This window comes from Siphateles boraxobius, unplaced genomic scaffold (genome assembly GCF_051911475.1).
Source record: "Siphateles boraxobius isolate OS27281-9 unplaced genomic scaffold, OSU_SipBor_1 63, whole genome shotgun sequence".
NCBI classification, from domain to species: Eukaryota; Metazoa; Chordata; class Actinopteri; order Cypriniformes; family Leuciscidae; genus Siphateles; species Siphateles boraxobius.
In genome coordinates, this window is record NW_027509190.1 from 81,270 (window position 1) to 104,888 (window position 23,619).

Consider the following 23,619-nt stretch of genomic DNA (forward strand, 5'->3'; position numbering starts at 1 on the left):
TTCTTTGATAACAGACTTTTTATTAAAAAACAAGTACTTTATAATTCTCGCTCGCATATTACACTAATTTTGCTGAATTTCAGAAATGCTTAGAGGATTTCTCTTCTGCTGAGACCGCTCTTGCTGCTGAACCAGAGGCCACCCCCCAGACTTTCATTTTTCAATGTTTTTCTACTCCGAGTGCTGTGACAGTGAAGGAAAAAACATCTGAGGAGTTTCTTTTAGATGCAGGTAATTATATTATTCTGTTATACTGTTTCTGCTCGGTTTCGAACCGAGGACCTTTCGCGTGTTAGGCGAATGTGATGACCACTACACTGCAGAAACCTATTGTTGAGACGGTTGTGCTTTTTAGAAGATGGCTCCTTCCCATAATCTGCCCTGCAAGCAGTGTGACAGTCTGTAAATTTCACAAACAACAGAACAGAGGTCATTCGGCACACACCTAGTGTCATTGGGCATGGCAGTCTGCCTACAGCTCCTTGGTACGATGGCCTTCACCTGTCTTAAAAGTAAGGGTTTTGTAGCTAATTGCAGCATTTATATTTAACATGCCTCCACTTGTTTCCACCCAATTTTGAACTGAGGACCTTTTGCATGTAAAGCGAACGTGATAACCACTACACTACGGAAACTTGGTTTGGATCTCATTCCCACCTCTTCTAGCGAAGCGACTTTTCGCGTGTGAGGCGAACGTGATAACCACTACACTACAAACACGTCTTCAGGTTGCAGACATAAATCTTTAGGTGCACGCTTATTAAAAAGCATATAAAGGAAATGAGCGGTGCACCCACCTAGCGTGGCAAACGGTTTAAATTTTCTGTCAGAATCCAACCACTGTTTCAAACCAAGGACCTTTCGCGTGTTAGGCGAACGTGATGACCACTACACTACAGAAACCTATTGTTGGTTTATGTGCTTTTTAGAAAATGCCTCCTTCCCATAATCTGCTCTGCAAGCAGTGTGACAGTTTATAAATTCCACAAACAACAGAACAGAGGTTATTCGGCATGGCAATCTCCCTACAGCTCCTTGGTACGATGGCCTTCACCTGTCTCAAAAGTAAGGGTTTTGTAGTGAATTGCAGCATTTATATTTAACATGCCTCCACTTGTTTCCACCCAGTTTTGAACTGAGGACCTGTCGCGTGTAAAGCGAACGTGATATCATGGCATGTGCTTTTTAGAAGATGGCTCCTTCCCATAATCTGCTCTGCAAGCAGTGTGACAGTCTGTGAATTCCACAAACAACAGAACAGAGGTCATTCGGCATGGCAGTCTGCCTACAGCTCCTTGGTACGATGGCCTTCACCTGTCTCAAAAGCATGGGTTTTGTAGCGAATTGGAGCAGTAAATTTAAAATGCCTCCACTTGTTTTCCGCCCAGTTTTGAACTGAGGACCTTTCGCGTGTAAAGCAAACGTCATAACCATTACATTATGGAAACTTGATTTGGACGTCAGTCCCACCGCTTTTAGGGTACGCTTGTTCAAAAGCGACTGAAACTGTAGACTGCCCAGTGTTTTTAACATGGCAAAAAGCTGCTAATTTTGTTGGCAGACTGAACATCTTATATTACTGTACAGGAAACCTCAATGGTCATTTGTTTTATTTTTGTCCTTTTCTAAGAGATTAAACCACAAACATCCCTGCAAGTGTACTGACCTGCTCAACAGAAAATCGCATACGAAATTTTTGCAAAAACCACCCACAGTTTCCGCCCAGTTTCGAATTGGGGACCTTTCGCGTGTGAGGCGAACGTGATAACCACTACACTACTGAAACACGTCTTCAGGTTGCAGACATAAATCTTTAGGTGCACGCTTATTAAAAAGCATATAAAGGAAATGATCGCTGCACCCACCTAGCGTGGCAAACAGTTTTTCATTTTCTGTCAGAATTCAACCACTGTTTCTGCTCGGTTTCGAACCAAGGACCTTTCGCGTGTTAGGCGAACGTGATGACCACTACACTACAGAAACCTATTGATGAGGCACATGTGCTTTTCAGAAGATGGCTCCTCCCCATTTGGTGGTTCTAGATCGGTTCCAAATATGTGTTTCAGCAAAACGGTTCGAAGGAAACGCCCGATCGGCCCGAAACTGACGTATGCGTCCCGTCACGGGCCCCTGGGACGGGTTCTAGAGTTCCGCGTCCCTCTGACCTTTTTTCGCGCTATTTGGCCACCAACAGCCCCATGGAATAAGTTGCACGTGGGACGTCAAAAAACAGGGGCCAAAAGGGGTCGAAAGGTCGCAGCGGCCCCAAACTCGATGCGGTGGGTGTTCGGGGGCCCCCGGTTCTAGATCCCGGGTTTGGTGGTTCTAGATCGGTTCCGAGTGTGTTTTCAGTTTAACCCTTCAAGAGGGAATTCCAGTCTATGAGCTGACTATGAGTGCAAGTGGCCTTTGAAGAGAAACTTGAACAAATGTAGAAAAAAAATTAGCCCTGAGTTCTAGAGACTCGTCCTCCTGATATGTCGTTCGGGGGCCCGAGGGGGCCCGGCACGCAGTGTTTTGGGCCCGTGGGACCTCCGGGGGCCGAACAGGGGCCACTGACACGTGTGACTTATCCCATTCATTTTCACAGGTGTTTGGTGGACGTGTGACAGAAAGGTCCGATCGGCCCGAAACTGACGTATGCGTCCTGTCACGGGCCCCTGGGACGGGTTCTAGAGTTCCGCGTCCCTCTGACCTTTTTTCGCGCTAATTGGCCACCAACAGCCCCATGGAATAAGTTGCACGTGGGACGTCAAATAAACAGGGGCCAAAAGGGGTCGAAAGGTCGCAGTGGCCCCAAATTCGGCACGGCGGTAGTCCGGGGGCCCCCGGTTCTAGATCACGGGTTTGGTGGTTCTAGATCGGTTCTAAGTATGTGTTTCAGCAAAACGGTTCGAAGGAAACGCCCGATCGGCCCGAAACTGACATATGCGTCCCTTCACGGGCCCCAGGGACGGGTTCTAGAGTTCCGTGCCCAAAGCTGCTCGTTTGGCCGAAAAAAGCCCCCCTTGACCTGGAAGCGCCTGTGAAGTTTAACTGAATAAGTTGCACGTGGGAGGGCGGAAATACAGGGGTCGAAAGGTCGCACCGCCTCCAAATTCGCCGCCCTGGTAGTCGAGGGGCCCCCGGTTCTAGATCGCGGATCGCAGGGTTCTAGATCGGTTCCATGTGTATCATTTTTTTGTGCAAAAATCTCCTCACTTTTGGTCCTACTGAGCATATGTCTTTCTGTGTGTGCAAGAGGGCTGCCATTAATTGGACCATGTGCTCGGTGAAGGGTGGACAGAAAGGTCCGATCGGCCCGAAACTGACGTATGCGTCTCGTCACGGGCCCCTGGGACGGGTTCTAGAGTTCCGCGTCCCTCTGAACTTTTTTCACGCTAATTGGCCACCAACAGCCCCATGGAATAAGTTGCACGTGGGACGTCAAAAAAACAGGGGCCAAAAGGGGTCGAAAGGTCGCAGCGGCCCCAAATTCGGCACGGCGGTGGTCCGGGGGCCCCCGGTTCTAGATCACGGGTTTGGTGGTTCTAGATCGGTTCCAAGTATGTGTTTCAGCCAAACGCTTTGAAGGAAACGCCCGATCGGCCCGAAACCGACAAGCGGGTCTCGTCACGGGCCCCGGGGACGGGTTCTAGAGTTCCGCGTCCCTCTGACCTTTTTTCGCGCTAATTGGCCACCAACAGCCCCATTGAATAAGTTGCACGTGGGACGTCAAATAAACAGTCGCCCTAATGGGTCAAAAGGTCGCAGGACCTCGAGATTGGTCACGGACGACCACCACGGGCCCCAGAGTATCGTGGCTCTAGATGCTTTCTGAGCCTAGTAGGCCGTCTAATCCTAACTGCTGAATTAACCCTTGCAGACACATGCTCCCATAGAGATCAATGGGAGACAGAGAGGTGCATAAAAAATGGCTAAAAATAAACTTGGCATGTCTCGACCTAGCCCGCTCTGTCTGTCGCAGAGGGCCACGTGACGCAACTTAGTGTAGAGTTTGGGGCCCCCCGGACCCCCGGGGGCCGCGCGGGAGCCACTGACACGTGCAACTTATCCCATTCATTTTCATAGGCGCTTGGTGGACATCCCCACGCAACGGTCCCAATAGCCCCGAATGGCTCCGATTTGAAATCTGTGGCCCCTCAGGGTCCCCTCAGACGGTCCGCAAAGACTGGGGTCCGTAGTACCCTGTTAACTCTCTGGGGTCGAGAAACGCGCCGGCGCGTTTTGCTGTTTTTTTTCCACATAGCAGCAACATAGACTTAAAATACTCCGTCATTTTTGGTCATATAAATAAAATCAACACATGATTATAAACTATAGAGGGTCTTCTTTTTTTGTGTACACTCACATTAACATCAAAACCGTGTGCTTTTGTAAAATGAAGAAAATAAACAGGGTGTGCTTTCTGCCTCTCTGTCTCCGTTAAAATTTTTTCTGGTACACGTCTCTAAACTTAAACAAAGCTCAGCGAATACTATTCACACAAGCACGAGCAATATATCTTTATTATCATTTAAGTTTGTACTTTTAAAATATCTAATTCAAAACTAAAATAAATATTCTCTGTTTATGTAATCTATAAAAAAAGAGAGCGGTGTCAGCCGATCTCATTATCGTTCTCTTAGCTCATTATTCTGCTAATCTGACACGCCCACGGAGAGCGCGCGGTATTCAAACGCAAATGATCTGAAGCAACACATGCAAAGTGTCAACGCCCCTCATAAACGCGATAACACAACAAATGTAATCATCAGATTAATGTACTATTTCTTCTTGCGAGGCTGTGTGAGGAATAATCCTGGGACATTTACCTCAGAACATGTACTGTTTTTTTTTCATTTCGAGGAGCAACGGATCCATCTGATAAGTAAGTTTTTTTTTTATTATTGTTCTAATCGCGATATCATAGTGTATGTAAACCGCAAAAAGACTGTTTAAATATGAATCGCGTCTGTGTGTGAATGAATGAACTGAACAGTTTTTACCAAACCCTATTGCTATACTGAGATGAGTGAAAATCGACTGAAATATGTTGAAATAACGTTAAAATGTATTTGTATTAGCAACGTATTAAACTGCAAATTAATATGTATGCCCTAATATAGGCTCATAAAAACAACAAACGATATGCCTATGTTACAGACGAAATATGAAAGACAACATTTCGTCGACTAGTTTTGGATAGATTATTAACTGTTTACTGTAAACTATAGACTACTGCCACATTGAATAAGCTTTTGTTCACCAATTTCTGCTCAAATGTTAAATATATTAGGCTATGTTTGTTTTGTCAAAAATAAAGTCATCAACTAGGATGCTATTATAGTCTTTGTTCCAATGTAGGCTTTATTCAAACTAATGAATCCTTAACTTTGAAATATGTATGATCAAATGTATACTTTAGTTTTTACAAAGAAATATGAAATATCCATCTGAGAAGTAAGTTTTTTTATTAGTGTTCTAATCGCGATATCATAGTGTATGTAAACTGCAAAAAGACTGTTTAAATATGAATCGCGTCTGTGTGTGAATGAATGAACTGAATTAATATTTATATGCCCTAATATAGGCTATCATAAAAACAACAAACGATATGCCTATGTTACAGAAGAAATATGAAAGACAACATTTCGTTGACTAGTTTTGGATATATTATTAACTGTTTACTGTAGCCTAAACTATAGACAACTGCCACATTGAATAAGCTTTTGTTCACCAATTTCTGCTCAAATGTTAAATATATTAGGCTATGTTTGTTTTGTCAAAAATAAAGTCATCAACTAGGATGCTATTATAGTGTTTGTTCCAATGTAGGCTTTATTCAAACTAATGAATCCTTAACTTTGAATATTACACTTGAAATATTGTTATTTTAATTGTTGCTGTAATTGTAACCTTTTTAATAAAATAGCAAATAATATATTTACAAGGTAGATGTAAACAAAATCTTAAAATGTCAATATAAGCCTTCTCTTCAAATTATTTGTATTGTGTTTTATTAGTGACAAATTTGGGGAGAGGATACATATCCAAAACTTTCTGAAAATACAGTATGAGAATTAACTACACAATTACTAGAAATGTTCACCTTGGGTATTATACAATTTGCAAGCAAAAATACAAGTGGAAAAATACTATTTTTTTATAGATGTTTCCAACTGTGAACCAATTTTGTAGTATATATACAGATTTATTTTCTTGTGTCCTTGTATTCTTTCTTGTGGCTCAGTGACACACCTGTGAAAAGCTCATTATACAGGCTCATTAAGCAGGTATTTTGTCTTCACAGGTGTGAATCAGACCATTATACATGAGTCACGCCCATTTCGCATATTGCCTTTCCAAACAAAAAGTGTTTTACTAAATTTAAATCAATGTATTGTTTTGTGTAAATGATTAGGCAGGATGATTTTCAGATCATTTTGAAGCAAAAATCCTAGGCGAGAACATCCATTAGTCAAAAGTCTTGTGGACACATATTTAGTATGTGTTTTGTGGCCTTATTTCAGAGACTTTAAGTTTTAGTTTTTTCAATAACCATGCATAAACAATATTCTCTCAAAAATACAAACATGTACATACATCTTGCTAACATATTATGGTAGCCCTGTTTGTGCTATATAGAGTGAATTTACACCTTTGCCATTAACATGTTTATAAATAACTGAAAAAAGCACAAATGTTAGAGCATGTCAGAACACCTCCAGGACCCCAAAAACACATAGGACCCCAGAGGGTTAAGTGCGTTACAGTCAAAAACAGCATCCCATCTGTAACCTATTTGACGGGTGCCCTAAATGCTGTCCGTGGACAGTCCATTTTTAGGCTAATTATGCATAATTATTAGCTTTAATGTACATCAGTGTGTTGTATTGTGTCCCCTGTGTGGTGTACAGTAGGCTTCACCTCATAAAACCACTGTAATTATGAAATATGACCTGTTAATGCATTGACCACGGACAGCCTATTTGGACCCCGTCAAATAAGTTGCAGGTGGGACTTCACCACATGTGATGAAATCGCCTAATCATTACGGGGATTCACCCGCTGAAAATGTCTAAGTTAAAAACAGCATCCCACCTGTAGCTTATTCGACAGGGTCCAAATAGGCTGTTCATGGACAGTCCATATTTAGGCTAATTATGCATAATTAATAGCTTTAATGTACATCAGTGTGCTGTAGTGTGTCCCCAGTGTGGTTTACAGTAGGTTTGACCACATAAAACCATTGTAATTATGAGATATGACCTATTAATGCATTGACCACGGACAGCCTATTTGGACCCCGTCAAATAAGTTACAGGTGGGCCCTTACTTTGCCCACCTGTAACTTATTTGACAGGGTCCAAATAGGCTGTCTGTGGACAGTCCATTTTTAGGCTACAGTGGGCCCTTAATTTGCCCACCTGTAACTTATTTGACAGGGTCCAAATAGGCTGTTCGTGGACAGTCCATTTTTAGGCTAATTATGCATAATTGATAGCTTTGATGTACATCAGTGTGTTGTATTGTGGCCCCTGTCTAGTGTACATTAGTTTTTACCTAATAAAACCATTGTAATTATGAAATATGACCTATTAATGCATTGACCACGGACAGCCTATTTGGACCCCGTCAAATAAGTTACAGGTGGGCCCTTACTTTGCCCACCTGTAACTTATTCGACAGGGTCCAAATAGGCTGTTCATGGACAGTCCATATTTAGGCTAATTATGCATAATTAATAGCTTTAATGTACATCAGTGTGTTGTATTGTGTCCCCTGTGTGGTGTACAGTAGGTTTCACCTCATAAAACCACTGTAATTATGAAATATGACCTGTTAATGCATTGACCACGGACAGCCTTATTGGACCCCGTCAAATAAGTTGCAGGTGGGACTTCACCACATGTGATGAAATCGCCTAATCATTACGGGGATTCACCCGCTGAAAATGTCTAAGTTAAAAACAGCATCCCATCTGTAGCTTACTCGATAGGGTCCAAATAGGCTGTTCATGGACAGTCCATATTTAGGCTAATTATGCATAATTAATAGCTTTAATGTACATCAGTGTGTTGTATTGTGTCCCCTGTGTGGTGTACAGTAGGTTTCACCTCATAAAACCACTGTAATTATGAAATATGACCTGTTAATGCATTGACCACGGACAGCCTATTTGGACCCCGTCAAAAAAGTTACAGGTGGGCCCTTACTTTGCCCACTTGTAACTTATTTGACAGAGTCCCTGTAAGCTGTCCATGGACATGCCATTTTAAGTCTAATAATGCATAGTTCTTCTGATGGGACACATAGGCCATTGGTGGCCACACAGGCGGTCAGTGGGATGAATAGGCCGTTCGTGGTCACATAGGTGCACAGTGGGATGAATAGGCTGTTCGTGGTCACACAGGCGGTTAGGGGGATGAATAGGCTGTCCGTGGTCACGGGGCGGGGCCACGGGCCGTCACTTAGATTGGCCGTGGACAGACGGGCCGTTCGTGGTCAAACAGGCCGTCAGTGGGACGAATAGGCTGTCCGTGGTCACTGGGCGGGGCCACGGGCCGTCACTTAGATTGGCCGTGGACGGACGGGCCGTTCGTGGATACATAGGCTGTCGGTGGGACGAATAGGCTGTCCGTTGTCACTGGGCGGTCGGTGGGATGAATAGGCCGTTCGTGGTCACATAGGTGGTCGGTGGGATGAATAGGCTGTCCGTGGTCACACAGGCGGTTAGGGGGACGAATAGGTTGTTCGTGTCAGTGGGCGGGGCCAGGGGCCGTCACCCGGGTTGGCCGTGGGTGAAAAGGCCGTTCGTGGTCACACAGGCGGTCAGTGGGACGAATAGGCTGTTCGTGTCAGTGGGCGTGGCCAGGGGGCTGTTCGCAGGTCACAGGTGGGACGGACGGGCGCTCCGTGGTCGGTAGGTGCGGTCAGGGAATTTCGCGAAAGGGCGGTCAGGGCGATGCGCGTGCGCTCCGTGGACGCCCGCCCGCAACCTTTTCGGCGCGCGTCGAATCGACTGAGGGCGGTCGGCGAGTCACCCCCTGTGGCCGACGCCCGTATCGCGAGCGAGGGGGCCGGATTTCGTCGGGCTCCCGCGGGGCCCCCGGGCCCGAGGCGACGCCTCCGGCCGCCCCGCGGGCCCCCCCCCGGCGGCCCGGCGCCGTCGGCCGGTTCCCGAAAAATCACCTAGGGGGCGTCGCGCAGGGGTCCACTAACCTCCTACCACGGACTACCTTTTAAGCTGTCCGCGGACCCCTTCCCTAACCCGGTGGCCTAAAGGGCGTAAGGGTTTTGTAGCGAATTGCATCATTTATATTTAACATGCCTCCACTTGTTTCCACCCAGTTTTGAACTGAGGACCTGTCGCGTGTAAAGCGAACGTGATAACCACTACACTACGGAAACTTGATTTGGACGCCAGTCCCACCTCTTCTAGGGTACGCTTGTTCAAAAGCGACTGAAACTATAGACTGCCCAGTGTTTTAAACATGGCAAAAAGCTGCTAATTTTGTTGGCAGACCAAACATTTTTTATTACTGTACAGGAAACCTCAACGGTCATTTGTTTTATTTTTGACAGAAAATGTGCCTGCATCCCTGCAAGTGTACTGACCTGCTCAACAGAAAATCGCATATGAAATTTTTGCAAAAACCACCCACAGTTTCCGCCCAGTTTTGAACTGGGGACCTTTCGCGTGTGAGGCGAACGTGATAACCACTACACTACGGAAACACGTCTTCAAGTTGCAGATATAAATCTTTAGGTGCACGCTTATTAAAAAGCATATAAAGGAAATGATCGCTGCACCCACCTAGAGTGGCAAACAGTTTAAATTTTCTGTCAGAATCCAACCACTGTTTCTGCTCGGTTTCGAACCGAGGACCTTTCGCGTGTTAGGCGAACGTGATGAACACTACACTACAGAAACCTACTGATGGAGAATGTGCTTTTTAGAAGATCCCTCCTTCCCATAATCTGCTCTGCAAGCAGTGTGACAGTTTGTAAATTCCACAAACAACAGAACAGAGGTTATTCGGCATGGCAATCTGCCTACAGCTCCTTGGTACGATGGCCTTCACCTGTCTCAAAAGTAAGGGTTTTGTAGCGAATTGCAGCATTTATATTTAACATGCCTCCACTTGTTTCCACCCAGTTTTGAACTGAGGACCTTTCGCGTGTAAAGCAAACGTGATAACCACTACACTACGGAAACTTGATTTGCACATTAGTCCCACCGCTTCTAGCGTACGCTTGTTCAAAAGCGACTGAAACTATAGACTGCCCAGTGTTTTTAACATGGCAAAATGCTGCTAATTTTGTTGGCAGACCGAACATTTTATATTACTGTACAGGAAACCTCAATGGTCATTTGTTTTATTTTTGTCCTTTTCTAAAGAGATTAAACCACAAACATCCCTGCAAGTGTACTTACCTGCTCAACAGAAAATCGCATACGAAATTTTTGCAAAAACCACACACAGTTTCCGCCCAGTTTCGACCTGGGGACCCTTCGCGGATGAGGCGAACGTGATAACCACTACACTACGGAAACACGTCTTCAGGTTGCAGATATAAATCTTTAGGTGCACGCTTATTAAAAAGCATATAAAGGAAATGATCGCTGCACCCACCTAGCGTGGCAAACAGTTAAAATTTTCTGTCAGAATCCAACCACTGTTTCTGCTCTGTTTCGAACCGAGGACCATTCGCGTGTTAGGCGAACGTGATGACCACTACACTACAGAAACCTACTGATGGAGAATGTGCTTTTTAGAAGATCCCTCCTTCCCATAATCTGCTCTGCAAGCAGTGTGACAGTTTGTAAATTCCACAAACAACAGAACAGAGGTTATTCGGCATGGCAATCTGCCTACAGCTCCTTGGTACGATGGCCTTCACCTGTCTCAAAAGTAAGGGTTTTGTAGCGAATTGCAGCATTTATATTTAACATGCCTCCACTTGTTTCCACCCAGTTTTGAACTGAGGACCTGTCGCGTGTAAAGCGAACGTGATAACCACTACACTACCCACCTCTTCTGGTAAACAGCTCCCACTAGTGACTGGAACAGTGGCTATAAAAGGCAAAGTGAATTTTGAAAATGAGAAGGAAGAAGAAATAAAGGTGAATCAGGACTGTAGAGGAGCAGACATGAGTGACCCTCTAATTTTATCAAGATGGGATGCTGTGAGCCGTGAGGGGAGTCAGGGAAGTGCCTTAGACCTCAAACACCTGATTGACGCTCATGGAAGCCCTGCATTGTCTAACCCGTATTTCCATGCAAGTCAAGCTTTGCAGGAACTCAGAGGAAAGACGGGGAAGAAGGTGGAGGTTGACAGACAACGAGCCAGACTTGACCGGGAAGAAATAGAACGAGATATACGGATAACTAAAGAACAGATCGACCAAGAAGTTGAAGCCATGCGAAGACTCCTAAGAGACTCCATAGAAAGGGACCAACAGAGACTTCGGGAACATCAAAGACGAAGATCTAATTCAGCCAGCCCACACAGGGAATACAAGCACGTGTCTGGAACCCTCCTTTTAGAAGAAGCACCCCCAAGCGAACCACACTGGAGGAGAGGAGACAATTTGAGAGAGATACCAGCACGCAAACTGAGTCCATATAAAGATGAAGAGGAACAACTGGAAGAAGATCCCTTACAATGCCCCATCCTGATCAAAGGACATCAAGGACAGTACGTGCCATGGGCAGGACAAGATCTGGAGGGACTGATAGCCCGCCTCCCTGACCTACATGAAGGGGCTGGCAAATGGATCAGACTGCTGGAAGAAGAGACAATGGGAAAGATACTAGCCATTGGAGATGTCAAGGCTCTGCTGGCAAAGAGCGTTGGAGGTGCAAAGACTAATGAAATCCTTAAAGCCTCTGGACTTGGAGCTGCAGTCAATTCGACCAGGATGGATGCCACACCATTGGACAGGCATAGAGCTGCACTATGGCGGGCTCTTCGAGAACATTATCAAACTCAGATGGATCCGAAGATGCTGAAAGGGGAACCAATAGGAGATGAGGAAAATCCAGTCACCTATGTTCAAAGACAGTCAAGAAAGTGGAAGCAAGAGCTGGAGAGATACCCTGAACGGGATCCAGTGATAACAGCACTGTTCAGATCCTCCATAATTGACGCCATGCCTCCCTCTGTAAAAGCCAAGCTGGAGGATGTGGTCGGGTTGGCCTCAAAGACATCAAAGGAGTTCAGTGACCATGTGGCTCACGCAGTGGAACAGTACAGGAAGAATAAACTAAAGCTGAAGAATCAAGAAAGAGATTTTCAAAGAAAATTGACTCAGCTACAACTGGATGAACTGATTAACAAGAAGAAGAAAGTACAGGCTGCAGTAAAGGAAGTTGAAGATCAGTCTGCAGTGATGGCTGCTGTGAACATACCAAGTCAAGCGCCACAAGTCATACAGCAAGCTCCAGTCAACATGGGTCAGAATGTGCCAGTCAACGTGGGAAAACCCATAACAACCGAATGCACCTATCGTGATCTATCTTCCTGAACAACAAGACAACAGAAACAGAGCAATGTCAGCACCAGGAAGGGGAAGAGGAAGAGGAAGGACATACAGCAACCAACAGAGGAACATGAATAAACCTGGACACACCAAGAGAAATTGCCCAGTGAACCCATGGCCACAAGATGAGATGCAAGGCCAGATGCAACAACCTTGGCAGCAGAGATCCTTGAATCAGCAACACCAAGTATCAGGGCCAGTCAACCCATGGCATGGCCCAGACCAAGGTTACTAGGGGTGCCCAGAGAATCCTACGGGGAGGAGTCAGCTGCCAATGCTGACCAAGAACCTATGCTGCGGGTTAAAATAGAGGACAAGATAATACCCATTATGCTTGACACAGGGGCAACATTCACATGGTTGAGCCAAAATTATGCCTCTCACCTACCCAGGTCTGGAAAATACGTCAACACAGTGGGATTTTCGGGACTGACACAGCTAATTCCAATGACAGCCCCTGTCAGCATAAAAGTCAAAGACTCTGAAATAAAGATTCCAATACTAGTGTCTGACCAAACGCCAGTCAACTTGTTGGGTAGGGATGCTATATGCAAAGTGAACTTACAGATATGGTGCTCTCCTGAAGGGATATATATATATAAAAATACAGGTATAAAACAGATGTTAGTAATGGGTGGAGCTGAGCAACAAGAACAATAGACAAAAATATTTTGGATAGGGAATATAGATTGGGTAGTAGGGGACACACTTGAAAAATGGGGAAGATACAGTATATAAAAGAGCAACTTCAGAAACCAGTTTCCCCAGAAACCGAATTCCATTGTACAATGAGATATGATCCCCTTAGAGATCCAAAAATGGAAAAAGAGTGGTTAGGAGGAACTAAAGGACAGACTGTGTGTCTAACTTCAAATTACATAATTGTAGGACCAGAGGGAGCAGCGTTACAAATTGAACACTGTGAATTCACTAATACTTGATTTAGAGTAGATGATTCAGTACCACATGTTACATTATTTATAAATGAGGGGAGTCAAGCACAAGATCTAGGCCCAATGATGTTAAAGGTAGAAGGAAAGCTTTGGTAAGCCACTGATAACCCTTTCATTTTTCAAACAAAATATATGACATATCTCAAAATCATCTGCACAACCAAAATGGTAGGGATTCCAAAATTGATAGTTGAGACAGTAGAGAAAAGCGAACTGAAGTCTAGAATGGACGAACTTATCTCAGAGATAGCGATGTACCACAACAAATCCAGCTAATTTTGTCCCGCTGGAGGGGGAAGGAACACCTAGTGAGTGTGTTTCTGTCTCTCTAGCTTTTACTCGTCTGAGACCAGATTTGGAATCAACACCAATTGTTGATCCAGACGTAGATTATTTTGTGGATGGCTCATGTTTTAGAGACCACTTAGGTAACCATGCTGGCTTTGCTGTTGTACAAAAAGATGGAGACAATTTTACCCCTGTGATAAGTCAACATTGTGAGCAACCTTGCTCAGCACAATTGGCTAAACTAAAAGCACTTACTGAAGCTTGCATATTGGCTAAAAACAAAGCAGCCAACATTTATACTGATTCTGCATATTTTACCCCTGTGATAAGTCAACATTGTGAGCAACCTTGCTCAGCACAATTGGCTAAACTAAAAGCACTAACTGAAGCTTGCATATTGGCTAAAAACAAAGCAGCCAACATTTATACTGATTCTGCATATGCCCACGGCGTATGTCACTTATTTGGTGCGATGTGGAAGCAAAGAGGATTTAAAAAGAGTGATGGAACCCCAATTCAACATGGAGACCAAATTACTAAATTGATTACAGCTATGATGTTTCCTACAAAATTGGCCATAATTAAATGCCAGGCCCATAAGAAAGAAAATGACTTTGTCATCAAAGGCAACATTGCAGCTGATATGCATGGAAAACAAGCCTCTGGATGCCAATTAGCTGTAATGGCACCCTAAGTCCTGATCCAGCCTCTCCCCACAGTAGAAAGTATTGCCCAAATGCAGTCCAGAGCAACACCACCTGAAATATATTTATGGCAGCAAAGGGGGGCGACAAGAGATGCAAACAACATATGGAGATCACATGAAGGCCACATGATAGCCCCCACCCCATTGTAAGAGTAAAAAGATACATGTTGGTTATCATAGACAGGTTACAGCCAAGAGGGATACCACATGAGTTTAAAGCTAGAGACAAGGCAGCAGCAGGACTTGAATCAATATTTGTATGGATAACGCCAAATACGAATATGGAATGGATTAATTACATATATTACAATCAGCATATATTATAATACAGATCAAGCACTTGTTGCCTTAGGTCACCAACTTAAATACACTAGCAGAATGACATGGCAAAACATACAAGCCCTGAACTGGTTGTTGGCAGAAAAAGGATGTCTAAGTATGTCTAATGTTTGGATCTGATTGTTGTACCTTCATCCCAAATAACACAGTCCCAGATGGATCATTTACTAAGGCTGTGAAGAAGTTGAAGGCCCTAAGACAAGAGGTTTCTGCGAATACGGAGAGAGACAGAAATTTGGGATACTGGTTTGATTCCATATTTGGATCATGGAAAGAATGGCTTATTGAAGTGAAAGTGAAAGTGACACGTGATGGCCAAGTATGGTAAACCATACTTGGAATTTTACCCCTGCATTTAACCCATCCAAGTAAGTGCACACACATTAGGAGCAGAGTAGTGAGTAGTGAACACACACACACTGCAAACGTGAATACACACACCCGGAGCAGCAGGCAGCCTTGAGTGGCACCCGGGGTGCGATTGGGGGTTAGGTGCCTTGCTCAAGGACACCTCAGTCATATTCCTGCCGGTACTGGAATCGAACCAGCAACCTTTGGGGCAGTCCAACTCTGTTACCATTAGGCCATGACTGCCCCTTATTAAGGTGGGAATAATAATAGCAGTGACTATTGGTGTTTTCTTTTTGCTGTTCTGCTGTGTTGTGCCTTTTCTCAGATCCATGCTGGCTAGTGCAGCTGCAAAACAAATGATCAATGTGTCAGTGAAACCATCAGGCATTGACATTGGATGCACCAACTCAGGAGTATATCCAATTGGCCCAGGCTTGGACGAACTGGATGACTTCCTTTGAGAGGTTGGATGAAGAAGCAAGGAATAAGGGTACCTTATTACTTTTGATTTTGATAATATTTTTACTCTGTTTTTGACAAGATAGGGAGATAGCCCCACTGTGTATTTTGATTCGGGGATAAAACTAGTTAGAACAATTAGAGCATGGGTAGAGTAGGAAGTTAGTTAGAGTGTTACTATTTACACTTTAAATATATTCCTGTAACAAGTCAAGAAATTTAGAACTTACATGCATTAGACCATTGGAACATGTATATAGTTATAAGTGCAAAAGAGGAATTATTTGCAAGCGCGGTCATCGTCTGTTGAAGAAACACGAGCTGACTCAACTGGTGGTTTAAAAACCCGCTGTCTGCTCTAACACCAGATAGCGCCCCTGGCTGGACTGGGGCACCTCTGGCAACGATGGAGCAACCCAGATAGCACTCCAGGCCACCGGAAGCGCCTGCTCAGTTCCTCTGGCAACGTGGGACAGCTGCTGGAATTCAAGTTCATACACTGTGATTGTGTTATTGAATGTTTGATAACCTGAAGTAATGCATCCCCTTAAACTGATGATGTGATAGGAAGGTGAGATCTTTTACTCCACTCTAGCCAATTGGGGGTGGAGATGTTTGGTCTTACTATTCCTCCAGGGTGTACCCTTATGATGAAGGTTTATTGATAAAGTTGGATGGTCTAGATCGGCCATTTTTGATAGGTAATACAGAAAGAGATCTATTCATGAGGACACACCCTGGGTAAGAACGGTTTGAAGGTGGGACTAGAGAGAGTCCCAAAGGGGGGATGTGTTGGGGAATTTCATTTGTCTCATACATGGGTCTGAATATAAAATGCTGTAATGCTGGAGAAAACCAGGCCTAAGGATATGAGATGAACAGAAAACTAGGCCTGAGGGGAGGAGATGAACAGAAAACTAGGCCAAAAGGCAGGTTATAGGTAAGGACAGGAGAAGAAACTGGGTGAAAGGGCATGGAAAAGTACCTGAAAATCATGTATAAAGCCATTTTTAAAAGATACGCATGCGCAAAGAAGGTTGCCTCAATTAAAAAATAAAATAACGATGCAGGTGTTTTTAATCATGGTGACAGGTCAAGGAGGAGCAAGTAGAAAAAGATAACTGTATGAGCGCTAATTGGACACTTAACGATAAGAAAAAGGTATAAGACCTGAGCACTGGGCCCTTGTGAAGTCAGATGAGTGGCCGTCATCTAGTGATGGGCAGATCGAGGCTTCGTGAAGAAATGAAACAGTCGAAGCAAATGTGCCATTTTGTTTCGAGGCTTCGAATCAATCCGAAAACCGTCTCCACGGTGACACCTAGTGGTCACTTGCAGGTGTTGATCTGAAACAACCTTTACAAAGAGCTAATAAAAAAATTTGTTGGTTTTTTTTTTTTATTATTGTATTTTTGTAATATATGAAGCTTGTAACCTGTAGTCTCTTCACATTGCATAATGTGATTTTGGTCATGAAAAATGAATATTAATAAAAATAAATCAAGCCACAATGTCTCCCTTTCTTATAGATTTTTATTCAAAAATATTAATTTCTCTGCTGTTGAAGGACTCAGCCTACTTCTTTTTTTACAGATAATTTCTCCAGCCTTTGAAAAAATTCTCTCACAAGGGACACTTGTTGCTGGCATACAAAGATATTTTTTAGCTAGGACATACAAATGAGGAAAGATTACTGCTCTCTCTTTCCAGTAAGGTAGAGGATCATGAGTTCTGGGCAAAAACGCATCGCTGAGGTATTTTTTCACTTCCACTGTGGCATCAGCTGTAGGATTGTGTATCATCTGGGTCTCACGGATACGATTGTCAAAATGTTCCCATAAACTGTCTTGTGTTTCAACTGGTGTTGATGATGATGGGCCTGATGTTGACATTTGTGGTTCTGAATTAAAAGAAAACGGCAATTAGTAACAAATCATAAACTGACAACACATATGAAGTATAAATTTCATGAATCACATTACATAAGATAACATAGACTGAAACTCACCAGGAGTTGTGTTTGAACGCATCAGTGAAGCACACTCCAGTGTGATGTGCTTTTCAGCATCCAGGGCTTTGGCAGGATTTCCAAAAGCCACATTTTTAAACCTTGGGTCCAGCAGTGTAGCCAGTGCCAAGGCTCTAAAAGCCTCGTACCCTCCACATCTGGAGTGCAGACCTTCTTGTAGATGTGAGCCTATGAGCCAACACAAGAGAAAACCATATTAATTAAAATAATGACAACAATATGAGAGTTATGGCCAATTACACGTATGGTCATAGTGTCCTACCTAATTGTACAGTTGATTCCTGCGTTGCATTTCCTTTTTTCTGTGCAAGCTTGTGCTGCAACATCCTGTACAATGGTATGAGCTTTGAAGCAGACACTCTCTGTTCCTCTGACATCTCTGTTGTTGCTAGTTTGAATGGTTGAAGAAGTGTCAATGACTGTTGAATAATGTCATACTCAAGACTTGTCAGGGGAGCAGTATCACTGTTTAAATTGGCAAGTGCAGCACCCACTGGCTCACGTTGCTCATACAAGCGTTGTAGCATGTCGAATGTGCTGTTCCATCTTGTTTCAACCTCCTGTATCATTTTCAGACTTGGTCTGCCCATCAAGCTCTGTATCTCCACAAGCTTGTCCTTTGCTTTGCAGCTGGATCTGAACAACCCCACTATCTTTCTGGCTTTCTGGCGAATTTCATTGATGACTGGGGTTTGATCCAGGGCCTTTTTCACTATCAAATTCAAATTATGAGCAAAACATGGGACATGGCGAAGGTTGAGTAGCTGGGCACTTAGGATCATGTTGGATGCATTGTCAGTCACCATGCAGTGAACTTTGGAGGTTATTCCCCACTCAGCCATTAGCAAGGCTTTAGCCTCCATGAGATGCTGGGCTGTGTGGGTTTGGTAAAACCTCCTTACACCCAGTAAAACAGTTGCCATTGTTGCCTCTGGTGTTATGTAATGGCATGTTACACCAAGATATCCATCCATATTAATGGAAGACCACATGTCAGCCGTAAGGCTAACAAATTCCCCCTTTTGTAGGTCCTCCATTGTCTTCTCCTTGGTTGTGTTGTACCTTTCGCTGACCATTGTTTTAAGCACCTTCCGGGATGGGAGGACATAGCTTGGATCAAGGTTGTTCACAAAGGCCCTTAAACCCTCATCCTCCACGATGGTGAAGGGCTGCAGATCCTTCACCACCATGTTCAGAAGAGCCTCATCCAATTCCCTCTGTCTGCCTTTTAAAAGAGAAGATAAAACATACTTTCAGACAAATATATTGGAAAAATAGTAGCCTACCGTGAAAGTAGTCTACTGGTTCATTTGGAAACCTTCCTAAACAAAGTTATGTTATGAATATTAATGCTCAGTGTGCAGAGAAAGATAAAGTGCATTATAGAAATACAACAATTACAAAAAAACAAAATGATGTCTTGGCTGTAGATTGGGTACTCATATGTAGACATATAAAATGTTTATTCACAAAGTATAATATTATATTGACAACATTTGTTTTTAAAGTGATTGGCAGTTGTGATTGGGATGTTAGGCATGTCTTAGTCCATGGCCTTTCTAAACAATGGCCCAACACTTAGTTATTATATTTTCATTATATTGAACACTGAAGAAGATGTGCTCTCCTAATTTAGAGGCACATTTCATAAACTGTAAACCCTTCTACTCGCCTCGGGAATTTTCCTCTTTCATTCTCGTGAATGTTTACATCCCTCCAGACGCGTGCGCGAGCGCGGCGCTACAACAGCTGGCTGAACAAATATCTGAAACGGAACAAAGGTACCCAGACTCTCTTTTAATCATTCTTGGGGATTTTAACAAAGCAAATCTTTCCCGTGAACTACCAAAATACAGACAGCACGTTACATGTCCCACCAGAGACAGTAATATACTGGACCACTGTTACACCACAATAAGAAATGCATATCACTCCGTCCCACGGGCAGCTTTGGGGCTCTCTGATCACTGTTTGGTTCATCTCATACCGACCTACAGGCAGAAACTGAAATCAGCTAAACCTGGAATAAGGACTGTGAAAAGATGGACTAATGAAGCAGAGCAGAATCTACAGGCCTGCTTTGATTGCACTGATCGGACTGTTTTTGAAGCTGCTACCAATGATCTGGATGACCTCACAGATACTGTAACATCATATATAAGTTTCTGTGAGGATACATGCATTCCTACCAGGACATTCTTATCATTCACTAATGATAAACCATGGTTTACTGGGAAACTCAAACACCTTCGTCATGCCAAAGAGGATGCTTACAGAAGTGGGGATAAAATCTTGTATAACCAGGCCAGAAACAGATTGACAAAGGAGATCAGAGTTGCTAAAAGGAACTACTCTGATAAACTGAAAAACCAGTTTTCATCCAACGACCCATCATCAGTCTGGAATGGCCTGAGGAACATTACCAACTACAAGTCACCATCCCCTCGATCTGTGGACAATCAACACCTGGCTGACGATTTAAATTCATTTTACTGCCGGTTTGAAAAGCCCTCATTCACACCACACACCCGGTCTGATCTGCACTTCACACATTCAGCATCACCTCCTGTTCTCCAATTATCACTCCCCCCTCCTGCCATCCAACCTGAGCTTAAGGCCTGTGTGGAGGACGTGAGCCGAGTCTTCAAAAAACAGAAGACTAGGAAAGCCTCAGGCCCAGACGGCATCTCATCTGCTTGTTTAAAAGCCTGCGCTGACCAACTGGCCCCGGTCTTCACGCAGATCTTCAACAGATCATTGGAGCAGTGTGAAGTTCCCTGCTGCTTCAAACGCTCCACTATCATTCCTGTCCCCAAAAAACCCAAAATCACTGGACTTAATGACTACAGACCTGTCGCTCTCACGTCTGTGGTCATGAAGTCGTTTGAAAGACTGGTGCTGGCCCACCTGAAGGACATCACTGAACCCCTGCTGGATCCCTTTCAGTTTGCTTACAGAGCAAACAGGTCTGTGGATGATGCAGTCAACATGGGACTGCATTATATCCTGCAACATCTCGACAGACCAGGGACTTATGCAAGGATCCTCTTTGTGGACTTCAGTTCGGCCTTCAATACCATCATGCCTGGTCTTCTCACAGCCAAACTGACCCAGCTCTCCATACCATCCTCGATCTGTCAGTGGATCACCAGCTTCCTGACGGACCGGCAGCAGCGAGTGAGACTGGGGAAACACACATCCAAGACACTCACAATCAGCACTGGTGCTCCCCAAGGGTGCGTTCTCTCCCCACTGCTCTTCTCCCTGTACACTAATGACTGCACTTCTAAAGACCCCACTGTCAAGCTCCTGAAATTTGCAGACGACACCACTGTCATCGGTCTCATCCGAAACGGTGACGAGTCTGCTTACAGACTGGAGGTTGAACAGCTGGCTGCCTGGTGCAGTTATAACAACCTTGAGCTGAACACGCTCAAAACAGTGGAGATGATCGTGGACTTCAGGAGGAACAGCTCAGCACTCCTCCCACTCACCATCATGAACAGCACTGTGGAAGCAGTGGAGTCCTTCAGGTTCCTGGGCACTATCATCTCTCAGGACCTGAAGTGGGACAATCACATTGACTCCACTGTGAAAAAGGCCCAGCAGAGACTGTACTTCCTTCGCCAGCTGAGGAAGTTCAACCTGCCACAGGATCTGCTGATTCAGTTCTACTCAGCCGTCATTGAGTCTGTCTTGTGCGCTTCCATCACTGTCTGGTTTGGTTCAGCTACCAAATCAGACATCAGGAGACTACAACGGACAGTCCGGACTGCGGAGAGGATTATTGGTGCCCCCCTGCCAAACCTCCAGGACCTGTACTCTTCCAGAGTGAGGAAGAGAGCAGGTAAAATCATCACAGACTCCACTCACCCTGGACACCACCTGTTTGAACTGTTACCGTCAAGACGGAGACTCAGATCACTGGCCACAAGAACATCTCGGCACAGGAACAGTTTCTTCCCACAGGCCATTTCCCTCCTGAACAGTTAACACTCCTCCCAAGGCATATGCCTGTATGTGCAATACTCCCACTGTTTAGTGCAATATCCCACAACTCAGGTGATACTTATATGTAGATTTATTTATTTATAATATTCAAAACACTGTAAATAGGTTCATAATCTGTAAATCTGGAAATGTCTATTCTGACTAAACCCAACTGTGATAGTTTTATTCTCATATATTTATATTTTTATTTTTTATTCTTATAATTTGTAGTATTATGTTTCATGTTGTATTTGTATATGTCCACTGGAAGCCTCAGTACCAAAACAAATTCCTTGTGTGTGCAAGCACACTTGGCAATAAAGCTCTTTCTGATTCTGATTCTGATTCTATATTTCAAACAATGCATACCTTGCTTAGATGGCCCAGCAGTGTCAGTAGCAGGCCAAAAGTGTTCTATACTGAGAAAAATCTTTATCTTCCTACTTACGGTCTGAGTCTAGAAATATGCAGCATCGCTGGTGAAGAAAGCTTTTAAGTCACTGTTTCACTACTGTGCACTGCTGAAAGTATCTTATACTGAGAAGAATCCTTACCTTCCTACTTACTGTCTGAGTCTAGAAGTATGCAGCATGGCTGATGAAGTAAGCTTTTAAACCACCGTCTCCCACTACTGTGCACTGACGAAAGTTTCTTGTACTGAGAAGAATTCTTAACTTCCTACTTACCGTCTGAGTCTAGAAGTATGCAGCATTGCTGGTGAAGTAAGCTTTTAAATCACTGCACTTGCGTGCGCCGAGGACTGAAGCACCTTTTAGACAGGACGCGGAACGCTGCGCTGCGTTTTGAAACCTATTAATTTCAAGGACTTCCAAAGATACATAACAGCTACAAATATATGCACTATGCAAGCACTATATACATGATTCACCATATTATACTTTATCGACACAAATTGATAAGTCAAACAGCAAACTGCCATCCCCAAATAGTCTATAGGTACATAGTCTGTCTTTGACTTGAACAAGGGTTAAATTACTCGTCAGGCTACAGAATACCATAATTCCTCCGTTCTATTTGGCCTAAGAAATCGAGAGTCACGCAGACCTATAACAACCCAGCCACAACATAATTGGGAATAACATGCCTTACCTTAACAAGAAATGGATTTCAAGGACTTCGCGCGCAGATCAATGGCCTCCACAGTTTATATTTTTTAACATGAGTTAACATGTAGCCTACTAACCATGATTGGAATTTGCACCGCAGCGCCACCACACCTTGATGCTCATGAATAGCATGTACAGTTATCTTTATTGAAGTGAATTAGGTTTAAATCGCCATCATACATGCATGAATGAATGATATTTTGCTATTTTAGACATAATTCTCCACGATGATCACATTACACAAAACTGAAATTGCACGTAAAAATGAAACATTGTCAATATTTTTTGAGACCCCCCCAAAATTTCATGAATCACGTTTTCAGGGGAGCCCATGTCTTATTAAGGGGAGCCGAGCTCCCCCTAGCTCCCCCGTAGTTCGCACCCTGGTCGAAACGTTAGTCATTCTATACTAATAAAAATATTAAAACGTTCTGTGCTCCGGTCCTGCTCCTTGGTCCTAGCTAGACCTTGGGTCCTTTTCCTCAGATTTTTGTGTCCTTTTCTGTGAGCACTAACTAGGCTGAAGCGCAAGTGACTCCTTTCTACTAGAGCAGGGCTGTTCAATCGTTTAGATGCCTCAGATCCCCATATATGATCATTTTCCTGCGAGGAACCCTATCCTAAAGTTAAAAAGACAACACACAACCCCTCTCACACACACACACACACACACACACACACACACACACACACACACACACACACACACACACACACACACACACACACACACACACACACACACACACACACACTCTCTCTCACACACACACACACACACACACACACACACAAACACACACACACACACACACACACACACACACAAAAGAATAAATATTGCAAAA

At 43.9% G+C, this 23,619-nt stretch overlaps 6 non-coding genes across 6 annotated transcripts; all 6 read right to left on the reverse strand.

Moving 5' to 3' along the window:
• Positions 1–254: 254 nt before the first annotated feature.
• Positions 255–327, reverse strand: trnav-aac (transfer RNA valine (anticodon AAC)). Its single transcript has one exon. It is a non-coding gene; the product is annotated as a tRNA-Val (tRNA).
• Positions 328–1,910: 1,583 nt separating this feature from the next.
• On the reverse strand, positions 1,911–1,983 carry trnav-aac (transfer RNA valine (anticodon AAC)). Its single transcript has one exon. It is a non-coding gene; the product is annotated as a tRNA-Val (tRNA).
• Positions 1,984–9,647: 7,664 nt separating this feature from the next.
• Positions 9,648–9,720, reverse strand: trnav-cac (transfer RNA valine (anticodon CAC)). The gene has a single exon. It is a non-coding gene; the product is annotated as a tRNA-Val (tRNA).
• Positions 9,721–9,843: 123 nt separating this feature from the next.
• Positions 9,844–9,916, reverse strand: trnav-aac (transfer RNA valine (anticodon AAC)). The gene has a single exon. It is a non-coding gene; the product is annotated as a tRNA-Val (tRNA).
• A 212-nt stretch (positions 9,917–10,128) lies between these two features.
• Positions 10,129–10,201, reverse strand: trnav-uac (transfer RNA valine (anticodon UAC)). The gene has a single exon. It is a non-coding gene; the product is annotated as a tRNA-Val (tRNA).
• Positions 10,202–10,663: 462 nt separating this feature from the next.
• trnav-aac (transfer RNA valine (anticodon AAC)) lies at positions 10,664–10,736 on the reverse strand. Its single transcript has one exon. It is a non-coding gene; the product is annotated as a tRNA-Val (tRNA).
• Positions 10,737–23,619: the final 12,883 nt, after the last annotated feature.